Raw genomic sequence first — 20,657 nt, forward strand, 5'->3', positions numbered from 1 at the left:
TCAATATGTGGAATCGAGTTCTTTTTAATTTCAAGAAAGTTTTAATGAATTAAGAATTTAAATGTTTAAATATGTTTCATACTTTGATTTCATTCTTTAGTGATTCCTGTTTTCTGTGTTTGTGCATATATATTTGCTTGAATCCTTTTTACCTTTTCCCATATTTCTATTTTATCCTTTACACTTTTCTATATGCCATTGATTAACCTTATAGTCTCTGTTTCTTCAGTTATACTCCTTTTAATTCTATCATTATTTCTAAAGATTGTTTTCTTCTAAATCTTTCTTGAGAAGTGTCAGTTCTTATTTTAATCTTCCCATTATCTAACCATTGAATTTTTGAGCTTTTCTAGTTCTTTTTCTTTGTTTTTTACAGTGGTCTGCTTTCTTAATTTATTTTGGCTCATTTTGAAATATTAGAATTTAATTTTTATCTTTTGGGGTCACATTTGTGTGTGCGTGTGTGTGTGTGTGTGTGTGGTGACTCTGTTTTCATCTTTTTCCCCACTTCATTTAAAAAAAAAAAGAGAATTTCCAGGACTTTTAGAAGGATGTAACTGTGGAGAATGCAGAGATGGATCAACATAGTTTTCACGGCTTCACTACTCCAGGGGTTCCTCCTCCCATGTTATTATGAATGACTCAAATTATGGTCTTTCTGTATAGCAATGCCTCTGTCTTTCAGAGGTAAGCCTAATTCAGTAGGCTTTCTCCTCAAGTCTTCATTGCAAAACACTGCTCCCCTCTTTAAATAGTATGTTTTGCAGTTAAAGGTCTTTCTGAGATCTGCTGTCTCTGGTCCCATTGCCTCTAGTGCTTACATCTCTCTTAGTGCTTATATCTCTGTTACCCCCAATGCTTATTCTTGTCATTTTTGTTTAACTTTCAGTAATGTTTCTTCAGAGTAGGGGTCTATACCTCTTGATATTTCTGAGAGCCTGGAGGTGGAATTGCCAGATAAAATGTAGATGCCTGGTAAAATCTGATTTTCCAATAAACAGCAGGTTTTTCGTTTGTTTGTTTGTTTGTTTGTTTTTTTAGTGTGACTATGTCCCATACAGTATTTGCTTTTGTGTCAGGGAATCCTACCTAGAGGGCATATATGACCACAACTGTGTTTACCTTTCCTATCTGCTCCCCTCTCCTCACTTAGTGAACTTAGCCATTCATTTTTTGTACTCACACACGACTCCTCAACTTTTGTTGATCTTTCAAGAATCTGATTCCCACAGTTCTGTTCAACATGAGGTCCTTGCCTTCTAGAAGTGAGGTTTACTTATTATATAGAAATTCTGTGGCTCATGGGACTCATCAGAAATTCCTTTTCATTTCCTGTAATTTCCATTGCTCAAGTCTATTAGTGATTTGGCTACCATATGCTGGTGTTTATAATGCTGATCTCTTGTTAACAAATGTTGTTGAAGATGCTGTGTATTTTCTTTCCTCATTGGTTGACATGTTTGGTTTCTAAAGAAGTTTTGGAGAACAAAAAACTGCCTCTCAAGTGTAAGCTAGAATTCCAGAGCCAATAGTTTTTAAAATGATACTTTCTTGCTATTTTTCTTTGTGTATAGGAACATAACTGGTTTTATATATTGATCATCCTTCATTGCTGAACTCTTAATTAGTTCTAATAATTTGTCAATTATCTTGTAAATAATCACATCATCTATGAATAAGGAAAGTGTATTTTCTTCCTTCCCAATTTTTTTAATTTTACATTCTCCTAATGTTGAATAGAAGAACTTACAGCAGACATTCTACTTTTGGGACTGTTCACTCAGTTTTTAATGGGAATAATAATGGTACCCACTTGATAGGATTGTTTGAGGATTGAATGAGGCAGTCATGAAAAGTTATTTGAGTGTATCTAATACATATTGAACTGGTAATGAATGATAGCTATTATTGTTTTTTAAATATCAATTAAATTATCCCATGTTATATTCATACAAATATAACGTGGCAGAAAAATGTTAAAGAGCTTAGGAAATAATACATAGAATATGTATGTGGATGCACTAATAAAGAGAATAGGTTTAGAATAAAAAAGAAATATAGTGATTTCTTTAATTAGTTCTGGATTTCCATACCATTCTCTTGAAAAATAAAAAGGCTAGTCCCATTTAAATATTTAAAATACTAACTAATTTGTAAAGTCCAGGATAGCACTACTCCCCTTAATAATATGGGGAAGGCATATGATTTTGTAGTAAAAGAACAGGAAAAGAGAAAAACAATCTAAATGGAAAGGAAGTTCTAGCTGAAGAAGTCAGAAGTGAATGCAAGAATATATTATTTAGGAATACTCTGTGTGTAGTACACTCTAGGGGCAGCTTTATTGAGGTTGTGGCATAGACATTATTAATATATTATTGGACATTTGGACTTAAAATAATTATAACCTATTTGTGTTTTTTAATCTGTAATGTATCTGTACAATAATAGCATGTTTCAGATATTGATCCTCATGTATAAATTTTCACATGTAATTGAGCCCTGTTCTTTCTTATTTCTTATGGTACTATTAGTATTTCTTCATGTTTATGGTATTTTCATCAAAGTGACTTATGAAATCTCATTTTTTGTTGCTGAAGAAATTCAGTGAGCTTTCTCTTTGGTATGGCCTGTAATGATTTCCACATATAGGTCAGCTTTCTTGGGATGCTATCTCTGAGACAGAGATTTACATACAGCACATCTATTACAGTATGTTCTTAAGAACAAAAACAGAATTGGGCAAATGAAAAATAGGAACTGCAGTGCAGTTGCCGCGCAGGGGTCATTTGGTGTTACGGAACTCTCTAAAGTCATGATGATCTTTCACATATGTCTCAAACTGGGGGAATGGTGGGCAGGCCTTTGTATTTCCCCATGGACCTGTCATCGGTTATAGGCTGCCTGCAGAAGCAAGACACGACCTTTAGTGAGGCAACTTCCTTTGGCTGGGGGCAATTCCTTGAGAGGGAATCAGCACTGGAAGGAAAAGTGCTTAATGCTAAAGGGGAGATCTGAGTGGCACATTGAAGGATTCTCTTCAGTTCCTACCTTGTGGTCCACAAGGAAACAGCCCCTTGAGGTTAGTAGTTGGTTTCCTTCCCAAGGTGGGCTTACAAGATTAGTGGAAAAACTGTGCCCAGTGCTGCAGTTGGTCCTGGGACAATTAATGCACATTGTTTCCATATCGTACCATCCATTCTATCTGTATTCTGTGGACCTTCAACTACCTGTTTAAGCAGTTTACCTACTGGGGTAATTCAGACCCTCAACCCTAAGGGGTATAAGTAACTGTTCTCCAAGCTTGTCAAGCTGTGACTACTCCTCTGTTGCGTTGCCATCAAAAGCGGAGGGTTAGCAAGAGATGCCCCACTGTGTCACCTGGATGCCAAACATATTGATCCCTGGTCCCACTGACAGTCAAGGTCCATTACTCTTTCCAGGAGGATGACTCCTTTTTTTGACTATGGTCTCTTGGATCAAAGAGTCTCAAGTGACTGGATGGCAGCATAACTTAAATTAAATGGCACTCTTGCTTTACTCTTCCACCCTAATGGAAGCATTTCCTGCAATTCAGGACTTCTAAATCCATAGAGGCTAATTTGTAGGGACAGGAATGAGATTCCCCAAATTCATCACTGGAAGTGGTGCTAAGCAGTGCTTCTCTTGCTTTCATTGCTCCACCCCCAGACCTATGTATTCTACCTATCAGAGACCCGGCACCATGTAATAGTCATTCGTGTAAGTCACTCACTCTATCCTCGAGCCAGACACCTAGCTTTACAGAGTATCATCTCCAAGTTAACACTTCATCTGCACAATCAAAAGTCACCTGGTTTTGTCAGACTGAAAGCTTCTAGGTTCCATGGGACCAATAGATCCCATAGACATGTGTTGAATTCTCCCCTTCTTTAACTATGAAGTGAGTCCTTTGTACAAATGGAGGGTTTTATGGTATTTTGTGTTAATGAATCAGACATTGTCTAAGCCCTCAGTTCTTTCAAAGCCTGTAAGCAGGAAAGACAGCCCGTACTCAGAATGTCTCAATTTCTGCCCAGATGAATCACTCCCACTTTTACAGTAGATGGGATCTAATGTAACCATCTGTTACAGACTGGCTGTTGGTCTCCTCAAAAAGTGGTACCATCCTAGGGGCTCAGCATTGCTTTGTTGCTGGTAGTTATTCAGCTATGGTTAAATAAGCCATCCTAGTTTACCGATAGGAAAAAAATGTTAATAGCTTCAATGCTACTATCGATGCCAAGAACTATCATTATGCCATCTATTCCAGTGATGGCATTTTCATTGCCAGTAATGGAGAAGTGATGTAGATTCAAAACCCCCTTTAACATCTGCTTTCCAGGACTGCTCCAATTTTCAGTAGTTGTTAGGTTCTTCTGATAATGAATTCTGAAGTGGAGATTCACATGCAGGTCATTGATAGGGAATGTTTTCAGGAACAACATCTGTAATGGAGTGAGGGGAGTAGGGCACTCAGAAGGAGAAGTTGAACTGCAACAGAGCAGCAACAGAAGCCTCCCTCACCTGATCCCTTGTAAAGGTCTGAAGCTGGGCTAGTTTTTTCATAAATGTCCCAAATTGAGACAAGGGTCTAGAAGCTTTGTACATTAGCATCAACCATTCATGAGGTTTGCTCCTGGAGGTGAGGATAATATTAGCAAGGCAGCTTACTTTGGCAGAGGGTAATTCCTGAGAAGGGACTTGGCTGTGAGCTATCAATAGACAACACTTTCTGACAGTTGGATAAGGATTAGTGCCTCAGTCCTAAAGAGGCACTTGGGCAGTGCTCACAGCATCCAATAAAGCCTGAGTTCTATAATGCTTTATTTGAATTTTATTTCTCACAAATATGTGTTTGCCACACTGAAATTTTATACAGAAATGTATGTACTGAGGTAAGTTGCTATTGTTTTTCAACTTACATGTAGGATCTGTTAGGAAAAACACCTACTACATGATTTTGACACTATTTATGCACCAGTAAGAAATACAGCCCAAGATTTTGTTGGATGCATTTTCACTGTTGGTTATATTCTTATCTTAAAACACCTTGTAGGCTTGCATTAGTAGACATCTGTTTCTAATGTTCTGTAGACAGGAGCAGAAAAGACCCTTAGGAGCTTACATGGGCATCCAACCCAAGACCATGGTCTCATAAACAGAGTACTCAAAACACCTAGGCTAAATAGTCTTAGACTTGCATAATAATGAAGATGTAATAACGTATTTTAGAGCCATGTATAGAATTTGATTTTTTAATGATTATTTGACTTAACTCAATTTTATCCTTGAGTAGGAGAAAACATTTTTAAGAGGAAGATAGTTTTTAAACTTTTTACCCTTTTCAAACAAATGTTTATTTAGACAGAGAGAGAGCAAGAGAGAGCAGGGGGAGGGAAGAAAAAGAGAAAGAGAGAATGAGAGAGAGAATCCCAAGCAGGCTCTACACTGACAGTACCAAGCCTGATGCAGGGCTTGATCTCATGAACAATGAAACTATGATCTGAGCCAAAATCAAGAGTCAGATGCGTAACCAACTGAGCCACCCAGGAGCTCCTAAACTTTTTATCATTGAATCCTGTGTTTAAACTGGGAATTAGTAATTTTAGCCTTAGGATGATTTAAAAGCAAACAAACAAACAAACAAAACAGAAACAAAGACAAACTGAAGTTGAGAAGAAACAAATATATTTAATGAAATGTAACTATCCATTATTAGTGCTTGTAGATCATCATTATATGACCTTCTTTTCAACTTTTGGTAAAAATAATATATATTAAGCTCTCACCCAAAAGTCATTTTAGTACTAAATGCACATTACAATGTATGCATTTGGGGGCATTATTTTTTAACATATTTTCCAAGGTCTTATGCACTGATAACACATTTGATCAAATAGTGTCAGTTTTGCAAATACTGTGTCTACTTGATGGCCATGTGAAGCCCTGGTGTTTTTTTTTTTCCCCACAAGATATATTCCTCATGAACTTGTGAATACATTCTTTATAAAAGGGTTCTTGTATAATGATACAAAAAGTGATTGCTAGTGCTAATACTTTTGGTTGATACCACTCTGCAATCATTATTTCCAATAAAAATGATTGACTGTCTAAGTGGTTGACATAAGGAGTGAAACATTCTGTTTATTGCTGTTGCCATTGTTGGACTAGCCCATGGGCACTGCAGCTACAAGGCTTGTTATGTGAGAAAGGATGTGCTTCTCCAGAAAAATAACAATAAAATCACTTTGCATTCATCCAGAATGTTAGTTTCAAAAGCAGATAAAAATCCCAATATTTTTCAGATTATGGAGATAAATTCATTATGGAATTTAAATTTAAGCCCAGCTGTCCTAACTTTTAGATGTATCTTTCTATTAATTAATTTAAGTAAATAATATTAACAATTATGTTTCTAGAAATCTGTATAGGCAAATCAATGTGCTCTATCAAACTGTCTTAGAATTCAAAAGGAAATACATATACCAAAGTGAGTCTAAAAGATTTTTTTTTTAAATCCAGTGTACTAAAAACATAATGTATTTATAGCACTTGGTCCTTATGGGAAATTATTTGACAGTTAAAAATCCCTTTAAAAAAATTGAAAACTTCAATATTAAAGAATTAGTTTCCAATTGCTGCATGACAAATTACCACAAACTTAGCAGCTTAAAATAATACCATTTATTCTTTCACGGTTCGGTAGGTAGAAGTCCAGGTGGGCTTGGTTGAGTACTTTGCTTAGGGTCCAATGAGACAGAAATCGAGATAGTGACTATGCTACAGCCCCTCACATCCAGTCTTTTTCCAGATTATCTAGGTTGTTAACAGAATTCAGTTTCATTTGGTTATAGGACTATGGTCTGTGTTTCCTTGCTGGCTGTTGGCTAGAGACTATTTTCAGCTTTTCTAGAGGCTACCAACATTCCTTCTCAAGAGGATTCCTACATCCCCAAAACTAGCAAGACACCTGAAGTTCTTCATGTGCTTCAAATCTCTCTGAGGTCCCCTGCTGACACCAGCCAGAAAAGAAGTTATCTGTTTTAAAAGACTCATATGATTCTATTAGGCCCACCTGGGTAATTATCCCATTTTAGGTCAGCACTGCCTATGGCATAACACAATTACAGGAGTAATAGCTCACCATATTCACAGGTTCTGGAGGTTAGGATAGGACATATTTGGGGGCCACCATTTTGCCTACCACTATTAAAATCAGAAATAAAAAATGAATTTAAGAAAAATGCTAGATTGGTTTTCAAAACACACTTTGTTGATTAGAATTTCACTGATGAATCAAAGTTTGCTCTTAAAACCAAAGACCTTAACTCTAAAAGGAAATCTTTAACTTTACCTTTTTGCCCTCAAAAGCTAGAAATGAAATCAAAAGGACATTTTTATTGCATGCTGTTACTATTTTCAGAATATAAACACATAGCCAAAAAGACACATCATTTAAAACTTAGTTGTGTTTTGCATTCGACCAAGTGCTTTAAGAGATTTTTCCTCTTAAATTGATAAAATACATAGTTTCTGTGTTCTGTGATAATTTATTTTAACTCCTCTGTGGGTAAGCTTTCTACATTCAATGTTTCTTCTTATGTAGGATGCATTTAAGTACAGATTTTTAATTAATTAAAAATCTGGCGATTTGAAGATTTCTTGTCAATCACTGAATAACATTTACACTTGAATATATGGTTTTCTGGGCTTCTTAGCACATCAGAACTCTTGAGTCCAAAATACCAGCATAGCAAGCAGTATTCACCAGATGTGGTATGACTAAGATTTTACTATTGACAGTATCCAACCAAGAAGGCAGGTATTCAGGAGACACATATCACATGAAATATCGTTAAATGTCTATCCTGTCACTTATGTTGGCACACACTCAAAATTGTGCCCCTTAAAACTTTTGATGGAAATCTTATCCAAAAGCAAGTTATGAAATTGTATTGTTGGAGCAATTTCAAATGTTTGGGAGAACTTGATGATTTAGCCCACACTTAAAATCTAATGTCCTACAAAAACAAATACCACCTGATCTCTCTTATATGTGGGACCTAGAACACAAAGACAATGAACAAACAATGCTAAAAACAAAAACAGACCCATAAATGCAGAGAACAGAGGAGATGGGAGGAGGGGGGTGGGCAGAATGGGTCAAGGGAAGTGGGAAATACAGGCTTCCAGTTATGGAAGGAGTAAGTCATGGGGATCAAAGGTCCAGCATAGGGAATATAGTCAATCGTTCTATAATAGCATTGTACGGTGACAGTAGCTACAGTTGTGGTGTGTATAGCATGACTTAGAGTTGTCCACTCCCTATCTTGTACACCTGAAACTAATGTTACATTGGAGGTCAGTTGTACTTCAATAAAAAAATAAATAAATCTAATGTCTTAGGAAGGCACCTATGAGGAATAAAGCTATGAACCTTCCTTAATGTGTCAGCTTAAAGGTATATATATATATATATATATATATATATATATATACATACACACACACACACACACATACACACACACACACACACGTGTGGTTTGGATTTTGTTAATGTTTTTTCATTTTGAGAGAGAGAGAGAGAGAGAGAGAGAGAGAGAGTCAGAGAATCCCAAGCAGGCTCCTGTACTGTAAGTATAGAACCTGATGTAGGGCTTGAACTCACAAAACATGAGATCATGAGAGTCTGATGCTTAATGGACTAAGCCACCTAGGCACCCCTAGTCTGGACATTTCTAAAACAAACACAGCTCAGAGCACCTACATGGCTCAGTCAGTTAAGTATCTGCCTTCGACTCATGTCATGACCCCATGATTTGTGAGTTGGAGCCCTACATTGGGCTCTATGCTGTCAGCTGGCTTTGAATCCTTTGTGCCCCAGTCTCTCTCTTTCCCCTCCCCACTCTCTCTCTCTCCAAAATAAGCTTTAAAACAAACACAGAAAGTAACCGTTTTTAAAGGCTATTTGATAGATTTACCATATTCTCTAATTGGGAAAATTTACATATTTTAGAAGGCTGTTTACCTTACTATTCGAATTGCTTTGAATTTGAGATGAATGCTAGGGGGACAGAAAAGCTAAGAGATTAAAACCCTTCTGGTTGAAAGAGACCATGTTTCCAAGTCCAGAGGGGAAAAAGAAATAGACTGTGTTTATTCAATCAACACTGTCAACCACCACACATCTACCACATCTTTGTGAAGCATATTTATATAAATTTTGAACATGTCATTAACTTTTTCCTTATGACTCTTTAAAAGTTTGCATTTTCTTTATTTTAATATTCTCCATAATGTTTTTTTCTTCTTTCTCAAGTCACAGATCTTTTACATTTTCCAGTGAGAAATCTAACACTAGGTATGACATTTTTCTTCTTTGTATGTTCTTCGTCTTGTAGATGGTTTGCAAGATACTTCACATAATCCATGCTCTTCCTCTATGGGTGGTCTGAAATGTTGTACTTACTTTGCTTGCAATACTAAACTACACTTCTATTTAGTTGAATATATATAGTCTTATTGAAACAAAGGATTGGATATTTCTCTAGAAAACAAGAGATTCATGAGAAATATAAAATAGCAATGATTTACATTTGCATATAGAAAATTAGTATGTGCTTAAGTTTCAGTGGCAGACAATTCTGTCCTGTAATTCTCTGCTAACAGTATCCCAGTTTTGTTCAGATATTTAAATGGTCAACAAAGCTCTCAGGGAGGTCTAATCTTCTCACAGGTCTGGGAAATGAATTACAGTTGGTTACAAACATGATATTTCAATCTTCTGCACCAGTGATTATATTCAGAATAGGCATATGACACAGTTCTAGCTAATGATATGAGGAAGTCTGCTGAGTGCCTCTGGGAAAACTTTCCTTCCCTGAAAGACTGAAGTGTTGCAGAAGGAAGGGATTTATTCTGCCCAGCACCTTTCTGCCTGCAGGGTGTATTACTCTCTGAGGATTTGAAAGAAATTCCAATAATATAGATCTAGAGCCAAGGCAACTTTCAGCCACTGAGCCAACAGCAGCCCACTTCCAGACTTCATATATATGAAAATACTTTACAGTTCACTATGTTCCTTGCAGCCGAAAGCATTCCTGATTGAAATGGTTGTTTTTCATTTTGCTTTCATTTTTGTCCATCTTACCAGCATAATTCTGAAGGTAATGGATTTGAGCCCTGCTTTTGAGGTAGTAAGTGAAAAGTTGCTTACCAAATTAAAGAAAAGGAAAAGTACTTCTAAGTTGGAAAAAAAAAAAACTCTATAGTTTTAATTCATTACTATTTATGGATATATTAACATATGTAAATTTGGAACTTCACTCTTCAAACCAGTATTTACAGTATAAAAACTACCAAGCACCTAATTTAGAATGCTGTAGGAGAAATATATATTTATGTTTATATGTGGCCACCTAGTTGAGCATTGCCTCTTTGATTTGTTGATGTTAGCTACAGTTGTTACACAATTGATTCAGCTATGTGATACTTCAAAATATCCCCGAGGTGGCTATATAGAATATAGACATGTGCAGAACTAGCTATACTGTTGATCAGGTTGAACAGGCAGACTTTATTTTTTATACATAAGCAAGCATATCTTTTTAAACAGAAATTGTGCGTTATATATGTTTTTCTTTTTTTTAATTAAAAAAATGTTAACATTTATTCATTTTTGAGAGACAGAGACAGATTGTGATTGGGGAATGGGCAGAGAGAGAGGGAAACACAATCTGAAGCAGGCTCAAGGCTCTGTGCTGACAGCACGAACTGTGAGATCATGACCTCAGCTGAAGTTGGATGCTTAACCGACTGAGCCACCCAGATGCCCCCATATATGTTTTTCTGAGCAGAACTTCCCAGGAATGTCACAGCTAATAGATTGCAAATGTGTTGGCATATTGAGTTCTTCAGGACCCTGGGGTGGCCAGAGTCCCTGAATGAATCACTTCAACAGCAAACTCTGTCCTTTATTTACATTAGTATGCCTTATAAATAGCATCATTGTCAATGTGTGCCATGAATTCTCTCATGAAGCACAGTTGGAGGGCTATATAATTCAATATATGGGTAAGAATACATCTTCTTTAAATTAATTATGTGTGATAAGGAAAGAGGATTCAACATTCTTAGGCTTTGTAGGATATTTTAGTGAATTAAAGTCATAGATGTATTCAAAGTGGTCAAAATGGTCATAAGAACGTATGCATATTGCTAAAATAATGCTTTCCAGTTTATCCACTGGGTCACTCAGATGTCTCAGTATTTACTGAGTGTTAAAATGTTTGCTAAAAAGTGATACAAAGTAATATTTGGTATAATTACTGGGTTGAAAGATATTAAGTAACCAACAATTTAACACCTCTCCACATTTTCAAGGCAACTATGATGGCTGATAAATTTAGAACTGCTTGTTTGTTTATAAGAATTTTAAATATTTTTAGTATCATTTTATCCATTTTCACAACTAAAAATTATCAGCCCACCATATTAATACTGATTATTCCTTGTTTTTTCTCTTTCTTTGCCTTCAAGGTTACTTGCAGTAAAAAGCTACTTGAAATTATATATTTTTCCAGGTACTTAACTCATTTTGACATTTTTTTACAAGTCTGGCAATATTCAGGACTCTAAATTTATTGATTTCTGCATCCTAGAACTTTATGAAATAAGTTTTGAAAACAATAAAGTAGCCTTATATTGTTAGGATATTGGAAATACACTAAGAACTGCTTGAGACTCATAAAACAAGAATACCTCACTTTCTATCATAGACATTCACAGCAATTACATAAGGCAAAACATTTTTTTTTGAAAAAAGGTATTTCTGTTTGCATGGTATTCAAATGATAGCAGTGGACAGTTATAATTGCCCAAAGGGAGTGGATCTCAATTTTGAAGGTAATTGCACATCTTAACAAATATTAGGCATTATACTTTCCAGGATTACATTTCATTGACAGGGAGATTTTGGAGGAGAGAAGACTTGGTTGGCTATATTAGTTTTCTGTGGCTTCTGTAACAAATTACCACAGACTTGGTGATTTAAAACAACAGGAATTTATTTTCTTTTAGTTCTGGAGTCCAGAAGTCTGAAATCAGTATCACTGAACTGAAATCAGGGTTCACATTATCTCTAGAGGCTCTAGGGGAAAATCCCATCCTTGCTTCTTTCAGATTCTAGTAGCTGCTAAGATTCCTTGGCTTGTGGACACATCACAACAATCTTCAAGCCCAGCACCTTCAAATCTTACTCTGTTCTATTCACATTGTTTATTTATTTGTGTGTGTATAAAATATTCATCTGCCTCCAATAAGGGTATATGTGATTACATTGGTCCCACCTAGATAATCCAAGATTATCCAAGATAAACCCTTTAAAATTTTTTTAATTTAATAACATATGCAAAACTTTTTCCTTCCTTCCTGTTTTCCTTCCTTCCTTCCTTCCTTCCTTCCTTCCTTCCTCCCTCCCTCCATCCCTCCCTCCCTCCTTTCCTCCCTTCCTTCTTTCCTCCCTTCCTTCCTCCCTTCCTTCTTGGATATATAAAGCGATATTAATGGGTGCCAGAGATTGGGATGTTAATAACTTTGCGAGGTCAGTTTCTCCGTCTACCATCTTATGTGTGGGGAGCAGGGAAACAGCAAAGTAATGAAATAAAGACATATTACATATATGATCTAAAGTTTTCAAATTCACATGATACTAGTTTTTTTAAATGCATTATAATACCATCTTGACTTGATCTTCAAATACCAGAACACCACAACTAGAGGCAATTTCATTTACTTTAAGTATTATTGGGCTATTCCAAGAAACTTCAACACAGGGCAAAACACTCTTATTAGAGTTCTTCATGATTTCTAAAACCAATGAGGTTGACTTTTAAATTATTTGACTTTTAAATTATTTTCTGACTAGAAAAATACTGATTTTGATGTCACTTTTAAGCACAAGTAGTGATGATTACGTGACAGTAAAACAGAAGTTGCCTTTTTAATAGTTTGAGGAAAGAGTTTTTTCTCATCATTATTACTTTATAATCTATGCATTACACATCAACATCTTCAAACCCAAAATATAAACAAATGTCATCAAATAAAATCATCATTTGATTCTTAAACTGTACAAATTTCAGATTGTAAAACTATAGATTGGGATTTTTAAAGTTATATTAGCCTTGCAAATCTCTTATTTGCATACATCAATTAGAGTGTTCCTATATAGCTTGATTGATTTTTATTCAGGATCAAAAGGCCTTTTATAGGAATTTTCCTAGTTTCATGGCTGCATATATCTGTATGAAATATTTTCAATGAGTTAAAATTCATCACATATAGATGTCTTTGTGCTAAGTGAGTATTATTGTTTTTTTCAATCAAAGGAATTATTTTCTACTTTTTGCTTCAAGAAGAATAGAATACCTTTGGGGATACTGCTTTTATTTGGAGGTACATAAAATTTAATAGCCATGTTTATATGTTCATTAAAATAATGGCCATTGGATGTTCTAACATTTATAGTCTGTCTTAGAAATAGTCTGTGTAACCAAAATATTTTCAGGTATGATTTAATATGTCAAACTAAACTAAATATTTTAAGGAAATGGTGCCAAATTTATAGGAACCGATCAAAATAGAATAAGAGAAGAACAAAAATGTTAATTAATACAGAATTAGTTAAATCATAGTTTATCATTGAATTGACATCTATGTTGTGGAATATTCAAGGTGACTTTTTAATTAAGTAGAAAAAATGAGGTAACAATATAAAGCAAGATCCCTATTTAATTTAAACACATATGATACCAGTGATTATATCTAAGTATGGTATTTTCCAAATTTATCTTTTCTGTTCACAGTATTAAATATTTTTTACAATAAGAAATTTCTGTAATTGGAAGGAAAGCATAGTAAATCTTATTTTAGAATGAACTAAAAATCTTTAAAATATCTAAGTAAATATAAAATCACATGGAAGTTTAATCATATATACTAGCATTGGTAAAAAGTGAGAAGGTGGAAATCTGCCTTCCTCTATGATCAGCAGCATGATGTATGATTAGAGTTGGATTTCTATCCAGTTCTGGCTAATTAACTGATCAGAGCCTTCATTCCTGGTCAAACTAGAAATCATAATAACAGTGTATTTTTATGTAGGTATTTCTCTTAAGGGACAAGTTTTTATAGCATAGCATAGATATAACAGGATTTTTTAATTAGAAGACAGAGTTTAAATCATAAAGCAGCCCATCCCTGGTCATAAAATGATCGAGAATTAGGAAATAAGCTCCTTTCTGTGAGCCACTTTTGCTTTTTTTTTTATCATAACAATGAACGAGGAATTGATGAGTATACCTAAGCAGATTAAATGATACCTGTGTTGAAGATGATAAAATTAAGCTAAAACGTAATTAACTTTGAACAAAAAATGAATATAGTCTAATCATGTTGACAAAGGATATTTGTTTTATGATTATACGTTTATATTTATTAAAACATCTGGTTGTTAATAATTCTAAACCCTTGCTTAAAGGAGTTGTTTTTAAGATATGTTCTACTATATAATGCTTCTTAGGAATACTTCTAACACAGTTTATCAGCATGGATTACATTATTCCTTTCATATTAGGAGCATCATATCAGTAATGTTGGTGAGCTGATAGGAGTTATGCTTCCTACTAAAAGTAATCATTCCTGAAAACATTCCTATAGATCACATCAATTGCATATCAGTGATAAATAAAAATCATTTTAGAGGATCGACTTAGTTATATCCTTGTAATGTTTCTCTGCAGCATCTATTATAGTCCCTTGCATCCAGCTCGTGCTTAATAAATGTGAACTGATACACTGACTCAACTCCTTTTCTAATTAAGCACTTAGGGCATCATGTGCCCACTGATTGAATTGCACTACTGTCTTTCTTCCTCTTCTAATCATTAAGGTAATATTACTGAATAATGGTTTTCTAAATTGTAATTTTTAAGAGAAAGTCACTAATACAATTTAGTCCATTTAAATATGTTTGCACATACATTCTTTCTTTCTCTCCCTCCCTCCCTCCCCTCTCTATATGTACACACCATACCAGCTATATTTGTGGTATACACAAAAGAGTCTCTGCCCTCATGGAGTTCACAATCCATCTGTAACCTAAATATATTGAAGGAAGAGAGGAGGGGAGGGGAAAGAAAGGAAACAATGAAATAGTTTGCAGGAAAGATGCTCTTCAAGGGTCCAAGCAAAATTATTTTCATATATAAAATTTTCAAAAGTGTAAATTATGGTGAAACATAATTAGAAATCTATTATAATGTATTACATAATTAGAATGTAGTTATTACTCAATGTTTTGCCCAGTAACATTTTGCATGAAAAATCGTCTAGTATCAAAAAGATGCCTAAACAAACACAAAAATATTTCCTTTGAAAAATTGCAATATTCTTTACTAATATAATATTCCAATATGTTTTACTCTGTCAAGACATACAAGAAAAAAAAATAGAAAGCCAGATAAATCACAAATTTAAATCTCCATTTCAAGGAATGCTTCCTTCTGAACGTTAATGGGCACCTCTTTTTTTCCTGAGATTGATTTTAGAATCATTGTGAATTAGTGAGAAAGATAAGAGAGCCTTTTGTGTTAAATAATTGCCTCCTTTTCCCAGAATTTTTGTGGAAGAAATTATTTTGCAAATACAATGCCATAAAGATTCCAGTTATCCTCAAAATAATTTATCTATGAAAAAGTTGTATCTGTGTATGTGTGTACATGGAAACGTGAAAAGCTAATGCTAAAATCCATATTCTTTGTGTATGTTAAATATACTTTATAATTCAAACAAAATGCAGACTTTAATTTAGAAAGCTTCAATGCAAGAGATAGAGGTAGAAAAGCACTGTCAGTGTCATTAGGTGTGACTCATTATTTTCCAATAAAATGTTTATGAGCCTTTTAGTCTGAAGCTCTACCTTCCTAATTATTATGTAACCATGGCTTGTAATAGCACCATGTCTGTGGATCTGGCCAGTATTTTTGCCTGTCATGATTGACAGCCTTAACTAATTTTTATCTTACACAGCTAATGTGATTTCATCATTAGAGTCACAAATACAACAGGGAAACCATAATGATTCAATTACTTTTCAGCTGATGATTTTTACCATTTAGCTGGAGATTCAAGTTAAATCAACCTCTCAAATGGTCCACTTAGTGCTACAGAAATCAGCCCTTAAAGAATGATTTTCATCATACAATGGAATTTTTCTATTACCACAGATATCTCAGAGTTGTTCCTTTTTTTTTTTACCTGAAACATAAAATACCAGATTTTTTTTTTCACAAGAAAAGATGAGGCTAAAGAAAAATTAGTTTTATAGCAGAAAACTACAAGGAAGGTGACATCTGGCAAGTGTGATACTTTGTTATCCTGTTAGGTTATCTCTCCTAGGCAGGATATTATTTTCAATTATATTTAAACTGAGCAATGGCCAATTATATCACACCAACTGTAGCTGTAGCAAAAGTACAGATATTCATAATCTTAAATAATTATGATGAGTAATTTTAAGAACAGTGTGAAAAATAGGGTTTAATTGATGAGTCATTCATAGGCCAAATTACAAGGGTATGCAAAATCTACATTTAAGAAATAAGACAAAATTCAACTGGAGAAGCTTTGATTTAGGCAAACGCCAGCTACTAAAATGAGAAAAGCAAGTATAGAAAATAAGTAAAAAGAGGAAAATGAAGAAAAGGGGGTAGAAGTTAAATGAGAGAAAGTTAATGAATAAAGTTAAATGTGATAAAGCCTTGCCTTTGGAATAATACAGGAATTACTCCCTATAGTGTAGTGTGAGTTTCTATATTTATTAAAGGGGCTGCACCACTAAAGGTGATAATTGTCTTCTGTAAATCTTTAATGATGTAGAGTCCACTGTGAGACTAACTGGTTTGTAATAAAGTATATGATGAAATGAAAATGATACCAGTAAGTGCAAAGATATGGAAAAAAGTATTTGTGATGTTCCATCTAGACATATCCTTCTAAATTATTCTGATTAAAAAGTTATTACTAACAAATACTATAAAAACAGCTCATAAACAAGATATAGAATGCTTTATAATTATGTAGGGTGCTAAGTCATAAATAATAAATTATAGTTTTAGTGAAATTAAATGGAGAAAGGTTTGTTTCATAAAGTGCCATTGATATATCAATATTAGCATTATTGTATCAAAAAAGAACATTCTAGAAAAGAATATTCAAAGAAAACAGGTTCTAGACTGCAAGTTCAATCAGATAGAGGATGTTTTACATTAATGAGGAAAGTATATTTTTAATATCCTAAGGAGATTTAAAAAATTGAGGATTTCTGTTCTATTATGTAAAGAAGTGGTTGGGAAGCCTGGGTAACTCAGTCAGTTAAGTATCCAACTCTTCATTTAGGATCTGGTCATGCTCTGATGGTTCATGAGATTGAGCTCTGCATCAGGCTCTGTGCAGACATCGTGGAACATGCTTGGGATTCTCTCTCCCACTCTCTGTCTCTCTCCAGCATGCCTGCTCTTTCTCTCTTTCTCTAAATAAATAAAAATAAATAATAAATAATAAATAAATAAAACTAATATAAAAATAAGTAAAAATAAATACAACTAATATAAAAATACATGAAAAAGAAGTAGCGATATAATAATAAAATTGCAACATGTAGCGAGAACTCAAATACTGACTATTTTCAAACACCCTGTCATTCCATCTTTATATAAACCATGTGTGTTTGCTACTAATACTCAGGCTATTTTACATTTGAGTAATCTAAAGTATAGTGAGACCATAAGACTTGAAAATAGCCACAGGGGTCCCAAGTGACAGAGCTTGACTTTGGGTCCCAAGTTCTTAACCTCTCTGTGCTCTTCGTTTGCTTGTGACCCATTATCTTAACTATCCTTCATAAAATTATTAATTTTGGTGACTAAAACATAAAATTTCAGCTTGATTTTTTAAACCAAGCTTAGGTAAGGTAAGTAAGTATAAATGATGCCTAAATTAATCTGGATGAAACATCCAAATTCTTACTATATATTCAAAATATAATATTGAAGTAGTGACTATGACATGTATACCTCATGGATGTGCATAACATTTACAGTATTTAAAGACCTTACAATATAATTTCAATTGGAAACCTACAGAATTGACATTATTTAATGCCCCGTCAGAATGTATGCCTACCAATGACAGAGTTTTTCAGAAATATTTAGTATATGTAATACAGTATGTTTCATAAATTCTTACCAAATATTTCACTTATTCTGCTACTTTGGCTTTTAGAAAATAGTGCTTATTTAGCTTCCCATTCTAAATAAGGTGGGGGAAGTGTATCGGCATGAACAAAGGAGGATAAAACACTTTAATCAGGCATTCTTTTATTCTTTTTTATAGTTACTTAAATCAAGTCACTGGAAACTATAGACACTTTTAATTTTTTTTCTTACCTTGTTACCTTAAAAGTATGACCCAACACTTGATTGTATATCTAAAACTTAGATCCAAATCTGTCAGAGTCAAATAAATCTAGGTTTGTAGTTTTTATTTTTAATTGTGAGATGAATTTACCCTTTGCAATGCTGAAAACTTAGATATTAATTAGATCTTTGTTTTAGAATTAACATTTCTTGCCACAGCCTGTTTAGCTTTCCAACCCTACTTCTAGTCCCCAGCCCTCACCTCATACAGACTCTTAAACTGCTTCTTTTGTCTTGAACCATTTAGTTGACTGCTCTTACTTTATTCTCACTGAACAATGTACATAGTTAGCAGTTAGGTAAATCCATCACTGGGAAAACATCTGAGTCACTATTTATTATTACATAAACTCACAATGCAGGGTTCTTATTCCTCACACTACATATATGATCATAGTATTCTCATAAAAATCAGGTCTGGGAGGGGAGAATGGTTTCTCCATCTGAAACCAGTAAAATTTTCTCATTCTTCCATTGATTTGCAAAATACTTTCTGAATACCTATTTTGTGCAAAGTACAAAGTTAACAACTTAGGGGTATAAACATACATTTCAAAAAACCCCCTTTCTCAAGGAGCTTATTGGGCATTGGAGGAAAATATACACATAATTAGAAGACATTCGGAATGAAATTAAGGCATGCAAGATCCCATTGGAGCACTAAGCAAGAGCAAGTCAATTCTGATTGGTTATCACTCAGGAAGTGATATTTAAATTGTCCTTTGGTGAAAAACAAAGTAGTGATAGGTGGTAAAAAGAATACCTAGGGAAGAGAAAAAGTATTAAAGGGTAGGTGGATACTACACAAAATGGCACAGAAGTGAAAAATAGCTTTCTGTGTATATTGAACAGCAAGTAATCTCATGTGTCTGTAATCCATAACGACTTAAGCGATGAACCGAGACATGTGTCTCAAAAAATAAAATGGTACAAAATCATAGAGGTTCTTGAACTGTGAAATAAAAATTTTGGAATGCACCATTTAAAGAATGGGGGCCATTTGTATTTATTTAGTAGAGAAATGGCATGATACCCTCTTCTCTTATTCTGTATAGTTCACACCTGTTGTTTTCTTTGTTTATAGCACTTTTCTTCAGAGCACTTATAACCTCCATACTTTTATTTGGCAAAGTCCACAAAGTAGCTTGTTTCACCCCTTCTGTTAAGCTTTGTGAAACTACTTTTTTTGGGATACTTTATATACTTCCCCCATTTTCCTTCCTTGTGCTCAAACTATACATCTTTTTATGATCCTTATAATTATCTCTTTTCTTCTCTTTCTCCATCACTTGACTTGAATTCAGGGAGAATTTATCATTGGTCTTTGTATCCTCAGTGCCCTTTTAGCATGTTGCCCTCTAGGTGGTTAATACATTTCAGTTGAATGAATGCTCAAAAATATATCTTGGTAAGAAAAAATTGACATCAGTGAGGAAAGCACACTGAATAGCCAACAGAGTAAAATAAGAGATAATAACTCAATGGTCACTGTATTGGGAGATTATAAGAAAATAAAAGAAGAAAGTGAAGAGAGAAAGGAAAGGAGGAAACAAACAAACAAAAAAAATACAGCTGTTTAGATGGGACAGAGGCATGGGACTGAGTTGAAAACGACACCAAATAACAGAGAAAGCTTGTACATTATCATGCATGGGGTTGATTTTGCTAAACGAAGATAAGAATTTCTTTTTTTTTTTTAATTTAAGTTTATTTATTTATTTTGAGAGAGAGAGAGAGCACAAGCAGGAGAGGGGCAGAGAGAAGGAGAGAGAGAATCTCAAGCAGGCTCCACACTGTCAGTGCAGAACCCGATGTGGGGCTTGAACCCATGAACAGCGAGATCATGACCTGAGCCAAACCAAGAGTCAGAGGCTTAACCAACTGAGCCACCCAGGAGCTTTTTTTGATGGTTTTTATTTGATATATCTATTGGAGCATCCAGTTTTTTTTTGGGGGGGGGATGTCTGAAAAACATAATAATCCCACCTCAAAACATAAATATGGGCTACTCTATCTTTTGTGTAAAAGCCTAAAAGTTATCCCTAAGCAAGTCTGGGCTACTATGAAGCCACAATAGTGAGAAAAAAAAGCAAAAATCAA

General features: G+C 34.4%; 1 protein-coding gene across 2 annotated transcripts in view; it reads left to right on the forward strand.

Moving 5' to 3' along the window:
• Nucleotides 1-20,657, forward strand: part of NKAIN2 (sodium/potassium transporting ATPase interacting 2) — a 1,003,803-nt gene that overhangs the window by 520,046 nt on the left and 463,100 nt on the right. The window lies entirely within an intron of this gene.

The sequence above is a fragment of the Prionailurus viverrinus genome, chromosome B2 (assembly GCF_022837055.1).
Source record: "Prionailurus viverrinus isolate Anna chromosome B2, UM_Priviv_1.0, whole genome shotgun sequence".
Taxonomy (NCBI): Eukaryota; Metazoa; Chordata; class Mammalia; order Carnivora; family Felidae; genus Prionailurus; species Prionailurus viverrinus.